Here is a 13,287-nt window from a genome sequence, read left to right on the forward strand (position 1 = left end):
ACACGTAAAGAGATCGAACAGAAATAGGAAGTACCAACAACAGCAATTATAGTAGAAACAAAAAAGGATATAAATAACAGAAAGCATAGATAAAACTAAATTATAGGCAGCAGAATAATATCTAGGAACAAAGCGACGGTGTAGAAAATGAGATTCAAGATTGAACCAAGTTAAGCATAAACCAAAAGGCACACAAAAGAAATAGACAGGTATATAGAGAAAGATGAAAAGGAGCAAGATACAGCCACCAGGTCCGGATTTGACTGCGCTTCCCACCCTCCGTGGATTGCCTCATCCTCAACTACAATAAGATGGGAACTGGCAGTGCTATAAGGTGTAATCTTCGACTAATTTTCGCTCTCTTGTAAAAAAGCTTAAACTTACTTCAATAGAGTAGCAGGGTTTTTGGACTAAGCAATAGCCTTAGAGAGTAGGGAAATAAAACCCTTTGCATTTTCTTCCTCTAGAGATAGGGCTCTCTTTCTCTTCAAAGGGAGAAGAGAGGAAGGGTTGGAAGAAGGGGTGTCAACCGGTCGTTCCAGGTCGATCTCGGTCGGACTTAATCGGGCTTGACCACTTGAAAGCCTTGCACCATGAACGCCCATTTAAGTAAACGGGCCTATCTTTGGGGGGGCATGAAATGGACTCTAAACGTGCTTACCCTAAAATTCTTTTCTTAAGTTTATGTGCAGCAAATCTTTAATAGAAAAGAGAAATGATATGAGATTATGGTTGTTCTTACAAAGAAAAAGAAGAGATTATGACATTTATAATTTACAAAACAAAGCTTAATTAAAGCAAAACCTATTACAAAGCAAAGGGTAAGAAAGCTTAATTTGTTTCTTACTAATAGTGGCAAAATAGGAATTTTATGTAGTATTAAAGGGGTCAGGCTACAACGAGTCAGTTCAAGTGGGGCACATAAATGTGTCGGTTCGATCGAGCACCTGACGGGCCAGCCACTTGCATCGTGAATGCTCGTTTAACAAATGTGTCAGGCTCAAGCCTGACATGTTTATTAAATGGGCCGGTCCAATTCGGGCCATAAACTTGTCAGGCTAGGTTGGGTCTATCGATGCAGGCTCAGAATTGACACCCCTAGTTGGAAGTATTAGCATTGGTAGTTGGATGTAGGACATTGGATGAGGGGTGAGAGGTAGAGTCTGTAGCTAAGGTTTCATGACCACCATTAAAAAAGTAATGGTGAATTGCAACATTCTTAGTCCTGTGAAAGCGGACGTGGGGAATATCCTCAGTCACATGAGAGGCCTTTGTGGGTTCAGGGGGAGGGGGGCCTGTAGTTGTATAGTTAACAACTTCAATAGTAGCAGAAGGAAAAATGAGGTATCCATGAACTAAGTATCCATGGTGGATCCAAGACCAGGAATGCAGAAAAAGAGATCAGTGGAGAGAGAGGGAAAAGTGGAAGTGGCGTTCTCAAGGGGTTTTGGGTCCAAGGGTGGGATATGGAGTATCCTCAAGAGAAATGGGAGAGGTAGGGACAATATGGTCCTCAGAGACCGGCAAGGTTTTCAAAGCAAAGGGTGCCCCAGAGATGGGACAACCTCCAAAGGTAGGCAAAAGGGGGTCAGAGGCAGGGGGAGAAGAAGAGGTGGGGAGAGATAGTGTGACTCACAGGTAGGGGAGGAGATAGGGGGGAATGGTTAGCGAGGCAACATAGGAGAAATATTTTGAGAGGTGGGGCCTAAGATCAAGACTTCCTAGGGTAAGTTTACAACAGAGGGGCAACAATGGCTTGACTGTATTGACTCCAAGGCAGAGGAGACTATCTAGGTACCCTCTTCATAGCCTAAAAGAGAGGCAAACCGGCTGAATTTTCTTGAATGAGATCTTCACAAGGGTCATCCCAGAAGGGAGAGCAAGAGAGTCATGGTTAAGGTCTAGATCAAGAACCCGCCCAACAAAAGAGGCAACAACTTTGATAGATTCGGGGTTGAAGCAATCCGAGGGGATACTAAAAACATGAATCCACAGGGGGAGGGGGGGACGAACTCAAATTCATTTGCAGAGTTTTCAGTATCCATTCATAGAAGCCAAGTTGAAGGAGATTATCCGCAAACCACCAAGGAACCAAAGGTATGATCCTATTTCTTTCATCTTCAGAAGAAAACTTGACAAAGAAAAACCCCTTGTCCAAATAGGAGATAAAATAGCCCCATGGAAGACCACAAATAAGATAAAAGGTTCGACAACGATCTCTACAAGGTTTAGGGTAGCAAATAGATGCGCCTAAGAGGGAAACAGGCAAGGTGGAGTAGGGATTAGTGAGGGTATCCACAAACGGAGTACCAGGCGAAGGAATACCCCATACAGACCTGACCAAGGAACTTTAGTCGTTGGTTTTGGGTTTTGAAGAGGTAGGAAAGGTTGGTTTTGCAGAAACTAGTATAGAGGATTCGAAAAGACGGAGGGCTGGGTATAGGGTTGTGATAAAAGGGGGTTTGGGGTCCATTGTAGAAAAGTGGTGAGAAAACAAGAAGGAAGGGGTAAAATATAACAACAGAGGTTGAGAAGGAGAGTAAAAAGAGTAAAAAGAAAGCACATAGCAGGAGCTAAAAACCAAGAGTAGAAATGCCAGTAAAGGAGGGGGAAACACCGTTGAAGCAAGCCATAAGCACGGTTATGAGGTCATCAGCGTTGAGATACTTTTCTGAGCAGTGATCGCATAGGTCTTGCCCACTACCTCGGTGATCGATACGTGCTTAAGCAGTGATTCAATGGCTCCCGATGTGGTGCCTCTATTCTAATCGGTACAAGCATAGCCATTAGATCACCACTTAAATACATGTTGATCGTCACGTAACTATGGACTAGGGGTGTCAATTCGTGGCCCGACTTGACGAAATCGATCGAAACCGACCATTTATAGCCCGCCCCGGCCTGGCCCGTTTATAAACGGTCGGTCTCAGTCCTGATACTTGGACCGTCGGACACCCGACCGAGACCGACCAATTAATACCCGATCAAGACCGGTCTATTTTGCACCGGCCCGGCCTGGCCTGGCCCGGCCCGGTTGTAAGATACCTATTTTACCCGACCGAGAGTATGTCATGTTGGCGGTCGACCGGCTGGAAGCCCCGGTCGATCGGAATTGTTCGAGACCATAGCCAGTCGACTGGTAGAAAGTCCTGGTCGATCGGTGACTGCCTGGAAGTGCCCCAACGGCTATATTTTGCCTCAACGGCTCTTGGCGGTCGATCGGCTACCGATGGCGGTCGATCGATGGTCCTAAAATACATCCGTTAGAGCCTGATTTCCTGCTTAAAATGCTTCACTAAGTTCACCTCTAAATACCCAAACCGCTCTTAATTAAATAATCATTAAGAAAGAGCTTTAAGAGCATGTTGGATCAATGCTTTGGATTTTTTGTGATGTTTTTAAATATGTGCCTTGGAAGAGAGTAGGTTCCTTGGATCAATCAATACATTTATTGAGATCCATTTGTAGTTATGGGCAATCCCACATGAGAGCATTCTCATTGCATTTTCATCCAATCATCTCTTTCCTTAAAATTTTATTTTACAAAATTAACCATGTTACTGTACATAGCATGGATTATGAATGTCCAACCAGTTTAAAATAAATAAAAGAATAGCCACAACCAGATTTAGACAATGAAAAATAGGAAACCAAACCCCATCGTCCATCACGCCGTCGTTGCTCAATAATATTAAAGAAGACCCGTTTAAAAATCGGTTACACCAGTTTAACATTAAACATGTCCATGGCCCGATTAAGGCCTGACTAAAACCCGATTAAGGCTTGATTTTAATAATCCGATTATAGCCCGAAACCGACCGACCGAATATAAAGTGTACCATGCCCTCACTAACTAAGCCCGATTAATTAAATGGGCGGACATGGTGCAACCTTTAAAAGTCTTCAAGCCCGATTAAGCCCGATAAAAAACGGATCGACCCGACCGATTGACACCCCTACTATGGACTGACCTGAGCAACACCGCTGTGGAGATGAGCTGCATCCGATTAAACTCCCCTTTCTGGGTCACGATGAACCCTAACCCTTTCACCAAAAAAAAAAAAAAAAACTGAGATAAACCTTAACTCACTTTCCCTTCCTTGGAGAGCAGTGCGGCACTCTCTCTTCCTTGAACTACACCAGTTTCTTACTCCTCTCTCTCTCTCTGTCAAAGGCGGAAGGGTGCCATGACCACACACTCACATGCTCAGGGCTTAAAACCAAGAGAGAACGGATGGAAAGGCGGAAGGTACCTGTAGCGACCTGGGCTGGGTTCCTGAGGCTTTCTGAAATCCTGAACGAGAGAAGTAATGGCAATCGAGTGCTTCTGCATTGTGATTCCTCAAACAAGTAGCAGAACCTTCAAGACCGGACTGATCACAGATTGAAGCCGAACCTGGCCCTCCCTCCCACAATCTGAAACCTTCGAAACCAGACTGAATTTCAGGTTTCGATCTGCTGAGAAGAACGCAGGATTCCCCATCTCCGATCTCTGTGTGACAAGTTGCAAAGATCAATCACTTTTCCTATGAGTTCTCTTCAAGTACCTGAAATGGTCTCACAAAATTTTAGTAGTACTACTACTAAGGGGAGAGATTATGATGTCAGTTCTAAAAAACACATATAAATTTGGATGGATGGAATTTTTGATGTTTATCTAGATGATAAAGCCTTCAAAAACATCAGAAATTCCTTCTCATCCAAATTTGTATGTGTTTTCAGGACTTATAGTATAACTTATCTCCTTAATAGTATTACTGAAATCTTGTGAGATGATTTCAGGGACTGGAAGAGAAATCCGTTCAGATCCAAGCAGTGCCACCTTATTCTCATTATTTTTTTCCAATGTTTTCCGCTATCTCAATATGTTAATCTCATTTTTCTTTCTTGGTTGGAGAAAAGTTTTATTTACATGGCTTGATGGGGAAACCGAAATACTGTTTATGCTGAACAAGTTTCTTCGTTCTATTTCTTTCTTTTGCTGTTTTATTATTATTCTTGGATATTCTATTACTGCTGTTGTTTTGTTCTCCTTAAATCCTTTATTGACCTAATTGTTCTGCTTTTTTATCTATTCATATCTGTCTCTAGAATTGTTCTGAAGTTGCTCTTTTTTATCGCTTTATCTCCTGCTGGAAAACACAGTATTCAATTAACTTCCTTTTTTTCTTATTTCAGTTTTTGTTTGATGTCCTCATAAGATGTGCAAAACAGTTCTTTAGTCATCAGAGTAGCCTCCTGCTGGTGGTTTCCCAAGAAATTATTAGCACTAGATATCATCGGCATTATCTGAATCTTAGGTAAGCCTCGTGTAATTGGGTCAGATTTGTAAGAGTTAGAGAAAGTTTTCTCCGTAATCTGTTTTCCAACCAAGTTAGAATTGAGTTTCTATTTGCCAAAAACGAAAAAAAAAGAAAAAAAAAGCAATTGCCTGAATCCGTGATATGAACCACTAATCCAGAGCCAAATAGGGATCGGGGTGATTTGTGAAAGTTTACTAGTGGATTTATTTCCCCTCTCAGGTTCCCTTCTTTGTTTTGACTATATTCACTCATGAATTACAAAAATAGCAAAGTCTGTTATAATCATTTAACTAAATGTGGTTGCAAGATTTTAATAGGGGTGGTTATTCTAAAAAAGTTGCTCCCATATTAATGTATGCCATTTAGGCTCGAATTCATATTCAGGGAAATTTCAGTCACTGGCTACATTAATATTCACATCCCCATACCAGTCTAAGATTATGTCCATTTGAGGTTTAGGGTTACATAGTGCTAAGAAATTAAACTCCAATTGGTTCTAAAAAATATGGCAGTGGCTTGAGATGGTATGCTAACACCAAATGCATCAGGTAGGATGAACTGTCATTAGTCAGAGGCTCTTAAAAGGATTGGGACATGGATCACTGAAGAAGAAAATGTATGCTTTAACAGATGATAATGCCATGGGGACAATGGAATGGCAGAGGGTGTCATGTAGGCAACCCAAGATGGTTACGACCATGCTTAAATGTTGCCGGTTGCCGGCTGCTGGCTGCTGGCTGCTGGCTGCTGGCTGCTGGCTGCTGGCTGCTGGCTGCTGCCAATTCTAATGATCTTATTGGTTTAACAAATAACAATTATTTTAGGTGTTAGCCTTCTCCAAGTATCATCCTGAGATTTAAAGCACTCAATGAGTAGGAATTACATAAAAAGAGCCCTCCAATCTTCAGAAATGGAGAAATAAATAAAGAAATCTAACACTCCTTTAGCCAAAATTAGGGTCCTGAATGTAGTACTGATTTACAGGAGTAAAACAATACCAAGACAGGATGAAAAACAGTAGCTAACGCAGGGAATTAATAAACAGCAATCGGAGGGAGGAAATTATGGTAATTTTCAGCCCAAATTAGGTTCAGAAATTATGTCAAATAGTCCCAATTGATCTCTGAAAACAGAACTGAGATCTAGACACAAAGCAGGAAACAAAACAGTAGTATTCAGAGGACAGAAACAGTAGTAGTCGATTCAGGTTCTGAGAAGGGAAGTTAAAATTGGTAATTTGCAAATATGTTAAGATTTAAAGCACTCAATGAGTAGGAATTACATAAAAAGAGCCCTCCAATCTTCAAAAGGAAAAATAAATAAAGAAATCTAACACTCCTTTAGCCAAAATTAGAGCCCCTAATGTAGTACTGATTTACAGGAGTAAAACAATACCAAGACAGGATGAAAAACAGTAGCTAACACGGGAAATTAATAAACAGCAATCGGAGGGAGGATATTATGGTAATTTTCAGCCCAAATTAGGTTCAGAAATTATGTCAAATTGTCCCAGTCGATCTCTGAAAACAGAACTGAGATCTAGATACAAAGCAGGAAACAAAACAGTAGTATTCAGAGGACAGAAACAGTAGTAGTCAATTCAGGTTTTGAGAAGGGAAGTTAAAATTGGTATTTTGCAAATATGTCAAGATCCAGCGATCAGAAAGAGTCCAAAATTTTCCAAATTAGGATTCTTGACAGAAGCTGGAACAAGAGAACGAAAGATGATAAAAGGAGGAGGAATGATGTCTGTCTAGCGTTCCCCAAGCCCCAACACAACCCGTGTTTTCAGGGGGCAGGGGCGCCTTTTCACCGCCCCTGAAAACAGGGGCTGTGTGTGGGCGTGGGAACGCTAGACGGACAGCGTTCTTTTTCCCAAAATTAAAAAAAAAAAAAAAAAACTTCTAGGAGTGATATGCAATTGAGGAGTTTTCGAAGTTCAGAGTTATCAAAATCAATCACCACATTCCTCATCAAACCCCAAAGCCAGAGATACCAAAATCAGCACTTCATGCGGTAGAAAGCGCCATAATGCTCGAAATCGTTTGGGCACTGCCATCATCGATTCAGCACAAAACTTCAGTGTAGACAATCGTTGGTAACTGCTAGTCTCACTTCTACTATAAGTCTTCATTTCCTAGATTTTATACAAAATAGTGTAAGACAATACAATTTATTCTAGTGTACATTGCAGTGAAAGTGCAGCATTCTGTCCTCAAATTTCAACTTTTTCGTCTTCGGCACCGGTAAGGGTTCCTTCCGTTCCTTTTCTTCTCCTTTTTTGTTGATTCCCCCTTTTTTTTCTCGTTCTTTGTACACTGTGGTCACAAGTTGTTTTAGGTGTGGGCTTATGTATTTGCTAAAGAAAGATAGTATTGAAGAGTTTGTTGAAGTCTGAATCAATGGAGTGGTGATTGGTCCAGCAAACAGGGTTGAGTGTAAGAACTTGTTTGAAGAAGCCCAATTGTTGAGGAAGCCGGGCAAGCTGACAAGCCTAAGAAATTTTAGTAATACTACTAAGGAGATAAGTTATACTAAAATTTTATTACCAAAATTTTGTGAGATCATTTCAGGGACTTGAAGAGAACCTCTTTTAGATCTAAGCAGTGCACCTTATTCTCATTACTTTTTTTCCAATGTTTTCCGCTATCTCAATATGTTAATCTCATTTTTCTTCATGGTTGGAGAAAAGGTTTATTCCCATGGCTTGATGGGGAAATCAAAATACTGTTCATGCTGAACAAGTTTCTTCTTTTTATTTCTGTCTTTTTGCTGCTTTTTTGTTAATAATATTATTCTTGGGTATTCTATTACAGCTATTGTTTTGTCCTTCATCTGGACGCTTACATAAGATCAGATAGTTGGTTTTCCTTAAATCCTTTCTGGGCCTGATTGTTCTGCTTTTTTATCTATTCATATCTGTCTCTGGAAATGTTCTGAAGTTGCTCTTTTTCATTGCTTTATCTCCTGCAGGAAAACACAGTATTCAATTTACTTCTTTTTTTTCAGTTTTTATTTGATGTCCTTTAGTCCTTTAGTCATCAGAGTAGCCTCCTGCTGGTGGTTTCCCAAGAAATTATTAGCACTAGATATCATTTTAGGTTCCAGGAAAACTGAATAGAATTCTGTTCCATCTATTGCACACCCTAAGGTAGAAAAGAAGTTGATACGTTTGGTATTATCTGAATCTTAATTAAAATCTGATCCTTCTCCTAAAGCCTCAAGTTAATTGGGTTAGATTTGTAAGAGTTAGAGAAAGTTTTCTTCATAATCTGTTTTTCATCAAGGTTAGAATTGAGTTTCTATTTGCCAAAAAAGAAAAAGGAAAATAATACAACAGTACAAAAAACTATCTACCAAAGTACAGCCAGCTCGCATAGTTTTCTAAATAGTTTTGGAAGCCCTCGTTTCGATAATTATTTCTTCTAACCTCTATAATTTTGGAAATTTCTCTGGTGGGGTTATCTTTAGGTTGGCATTGTGACTAGAGAACCACCTTGATGTTAGAGGCTGTGAAATCTTAAGCAAAATATTTCTACTCATAAGGGATTTGGGAGAAACCCTGATAAATGATATCACTATCCAAAACATTAATTGTCTGAAACCCTGATATGAACCACTAATCTAGTGCGAAATAGGTATCCGGACAATCTGTGAAAGTTTACTAGTGGATTTTATTTCCCTTCTCAGGTTCCCTTCTTTGTTTTGACTATTTCCACTCATGAATTACAAAAATAGCAAAGTCTGTTATGATCATGTACCTAAATTTGGTTGCAAGATTTTAATAGGGGTGGTTATTCTAAAAATGTTGCTCCCATATTAATGTATGACATTTAGGCTCGAATTCATATTCAGGGAAATTTCAGTCACTGGCTACATTAATATTCATATCCCCATACCAGTCTAAGATTATGTCCATTTGAGGTTTAGGGTTACATAGTGATGAGAAACTAAACTCCAATTGGTTCTAAAAAATATGGCAGTGGCTTGAGATGGTATGCTAACACCAAATACATCAGGCAGGATGAACTGCCATTTGTCAGAGGCTCTTCAAAGGATTGGGACATGGATCGCCGAAGATAAAGCCATGGGCGCAATGGAATGGCAGCGGAGGGTTTCATGTAGGCAACACAGGATGTTTTTGACCATGCTTAAATGTTACTGGCTGCTGGCTGCTGGCTGCTGCCAATTCTAATGGTCATATTGGTTTAACAAATAACAACAATTATTTCATCTGTTAGAACTCTACAAGTATCATCCTGAGTAGGAATTACATAAAAAGAGCACTCCAACATTCAAAAATGGAAAAACAAATAAACGAATCTAACACTCCTTTAGCTACAATTAGGGCCCCTAATGTAATACTGATTTACAGGAGTAAAACCATACCAAGACAGGATCGAAAACAGTAGCTCACATCAGAACTGAGATTGCTCATGATGCGGAAGCTAGGCTTAGATTTCGCTTTAATTACTGAGTCTTTTTTTCCCCTGCTGATGGCAATGCCGAAGGAGGCGGATTAAAAGTCTTTTATCAGTTGTATTTTCCTTTTTCAATCTTTTCTTAATTCATATTCTGATTGTTAGCAAAAAAAAAAAACAGAAATCAGAGGGAGGATATTATGGTAATTTTCAGCCCAAAATAGGTTCAGAAATTAAATCAAATAGTCCCAATCTATCTCTGAAAACAGAACTGAGATCAAGACACAAAACAGGAAACAAAACTGTAGTATTCAGAGGACAGAAACAATAGTAGTTGATTCAGGTTCTGAGAAGGGAAGTGTAAAATTGGTATTTTGCAAATATGTCAAGATCCTGCCGTCAGAAAGAGTCCAAATTTTTCCAAATTAGGATTCTTGAAGGTCTGGTGAAATTTTGAATGCGATTGGATGGCTGAATTACTTAATCCGAAAAAATCTTGGATCCAACCTTCTAGAAGATCTGAACAAATCATAGGATTACTTGAAGAACAGTTCTTACTTGACAGAAGCTGGAACAAGAGAACGAAAGATGATAAAAGGAGGAGGAATGATGTCCGTCTAGCATTTCCCACGCCCACACATAGCCCGTGTTTTCAGGGGGGCAGGGGCATCTTTTCACAACCCCTGAAAACAGGGGCCGTTGGAACGCTAGACGGACAGTGTTCTTTCTCCCAAAATAAAAATAAAAAATTCTTCTAGGATTGGTTTTAATGAGTTTTTGAAGCTCAGAGTTACCAAAATCAATCCCCAAAATTCCTCATCAAAACCCAAAGCCAGAGTTTTCAAAATCAGCACTTCATACCGTAGAAAGCGTCATAATGCTCCGAATCGTTCGGTCACTGCCATCATCGATTCAGCACAAAACTTCAGTGTAAACAATTTTTAGTAACTGCTAGTCTCACTTCTACTGTAAGTCTTCTTTTGCTAGATTTTATATAAAATAGAGTAAGACAATACAAGTTATTCTTGTGTATATTGCAAGGGAAAGTGCAGCATTCTGTCCTCAAATTTCAACTCTGTTCGTCTCCGGTACCAGTATGGGTTCCTTCTGTTCCTTTTCTTCTCCTTTTTGGTTGATTTCCCTTTTTTTTTTTTTTTTTTTCGTTCTTTGTATGCTGAGGTCACAAGTTGTTTTAGGTATGGGGTTATGTATTTGACAAAGTAAGTATTGTAGAGTTTGTTGAAGTCCTGGATCAATGAAATAGCAATTGGTCCAACAAACGGGTTGAGTGTAATAACTTGTTTGAAGAAGCCCAATTGTTGAGGAAGCAAGGGAAGCCAACAAGCATAAGACAGTAGAGAAGAGAGACAGGATCATTTTCTGTCTGTTGAAACCCTAGATATTGGAATCAGGAAGTAGCAATGATCTCCAAAAGTCTAAATATTTTTTTTTCAATAAACTTGGGAATCTTGCTACTGGAGGTAAGCTTCATTGATTTTTGCTTTTACCAATTCCAATTCCTTAAACCATTATGATTGGCCCCATATTCAGATTTTGGGTTCCAATATGATTGTTGCTTTGTTGGGGTCCTGTGAGAAAAGAGAAAGCTTTAAGTTTCATGCTTTATGGAAGGTTTCAAATCTCATGCTTTAGGGATCTGAGATACTTTTAGCCATTTTCTTATGGCTTATGTGTCTTATTGTTCCTCTTTGCTAATATAAGCTTTTTTGGTTATAAATTGCAATAGCTGTTTTGTTTCTAGGAGCAGGAGCACTCCTTGGTTTGCTATAGTCTTTTATCATATGAGAAATCTGTTTCAACAACAAAGTATTTACCAGACCATTAATCATTGCAGGACAGAAATGGCTTCTTGTTCAACTCTAGACATCTTGAGTGATCTACAAGAAAATATACTAGAAAACATCTTTTCTCATTTATCAATGAGAGACGTGGTGAGAACCAGTGTCCTATCAACTTAGTGGAGATACAAATGCATTTCAGTTCCACATCTCATATTCAATGATGATTGTATACCAGTTTCTGTTGGTTCACTTGGTCATGATAAACTTGTGCAAATTGTTAATCATGTTCTCCTCCTTCATAGAGGTCCAGTTCTAACATTTCAGATCTCTAGTTCACAGTTAAAAACCTGTTCAGATATAGACTGCTGGATTCTTTACCTCTCATTATATTCTGTCAATTCTATCAAAGATTTTAAACTTCTGATTTCTGAATCCAAGCATCATATGTTCATCCATGTTTGTTCTCCTTTAAAAAACTGACTCATCTGATACTTGCTGGTTGCATAATCTTACTTCCTGTGATGTTCAAAGGCTTTAGCTGTCTCACAACTCTGGCTTTTAAACATGTTACACTCTCTAATGTGGCATTCGAATGCTTGGTTTCTACCTTCCCTCAACTAGAGAGGTTGGCATTGATTGATATCGATGGTCCTACTCGTATTGAACTTAGCAATCCGAAACTCAAGTACTTGTGGATCTATGGGAAATTCATTCCTATATACCTCAAAGAGTTAAGGTTTTTAGTTTTTGCAAGCTTTTTTGCAACAACAGCGGCTCATCCTGGCCTAAGAAGAACTAGCAATTTTAGCAACATTCTTGGCTCTCTATTGGGTGTTCAAAAGCTTGCCATGGGAGGCTTGTATCTACAGGTAATAGAATCTTGTGATTTTCATATTTACTCAGCAATTGGCTTGCAATTATTTTATGTTTACTTATGTTTGCGTCCTATTATAGTCTTTAGCCATTGGTGACATGCCTAGGAGGCTTCCTTCTACTTATGATCATTTGAGGAGCACCTACTTTGCACTGAAAGTAGAGGATATGAAACATATTTTAGTTGCTATTTGGTTACTTAAAAGCTCCCCTAATTTGCAAAAGCCTGAAATCCATTTAAGTTACATTTTATCACCATTCCTTTTCTTTTTTACCTTCTTATGATTGTTCTGAAATTGTTTAATACTCCGGCTCTGCTGTTCTAAGAGAGATGCGATTGTTCCTATCATGGATCAACAAAAAGCAAAGGAACAGTTGGAGTGCACATTCAGCAAACTTCAGGTTGTGAATATCTTTAGACTCCTTGGCATGAAAATGGAATTGGAATTCATTAAATTTATCCTTGCCAGTTCGCCAGTGTTTGAAACAATGAACATCATTCCTGCAATAAATGGCATTGACAAAGGATTGTTGTTGGAAGAGTTGCTTCGATTGAAAAGAGCTTCATCCCAAGCAGAAATTTGTATACTTGAACCCTAAGATTCAGAAGTGATCCAAGTTGATGACCACTAGAGCTTCATTCAAACCACCCCCCCCCCTTTTCCCCTTTTGTGCCGGTTAAATGTATCTTATGTGGTAGATGTGTCACAGGTCAAATGCACATGTGAGCATTCATGTTGGCTACTGAAACTAGTGACCTAGACTTGATTTTTTCTTTGTTCTATGGGATCTTAATGATTTGGGGATGACAGCATTCATGTTCCTTATTGAAACTAAGAATCCTGGCCTGTGATTTTCTTTGCCAATCTCCAACCCCAACACCACCCC

The 13,287-nt window shown here is 39.4% G+C and overlaps 1 long non-coding RNA gene across 1 annotated transcript; it reads left to right on the top strand.

Annotated features, from left to right (window-relative positions):
- Nucleotides 1–3,979: 3,979 nt before the first annotated feature.
- Nucleotides 3,980–13,265, top strand: LOC122062784. Its single transcript, XR_006135092.1, has 2 exons — nucleotides 3,980–7,401; nucleotides 7,498–13,265. It is a non-coding gene; the product is annotated as an uncharacterized LOC122062784 (long non-coding RNA).
- Nucleotides 13,266–13,287: the final 22 nt, after the last annotated feature.

Source organism: Macadamia integrifolia, unplaced genomic scaffold (genome assembly GCF_013358625.1).
Source record: "Macadamia integrifolia cultivar HAES 741 unplaced genomic scaffold, SCU_Mint_v3 scaffold1106, whole genome shotgun sequence".
Classification (NCBI taxonomy): Eukaryota; Viridiplantae; Streptophyta; class Magnoliopsida; order Proteales; family Proteaceae; genus Macadamia; species Macadamia integrifolia.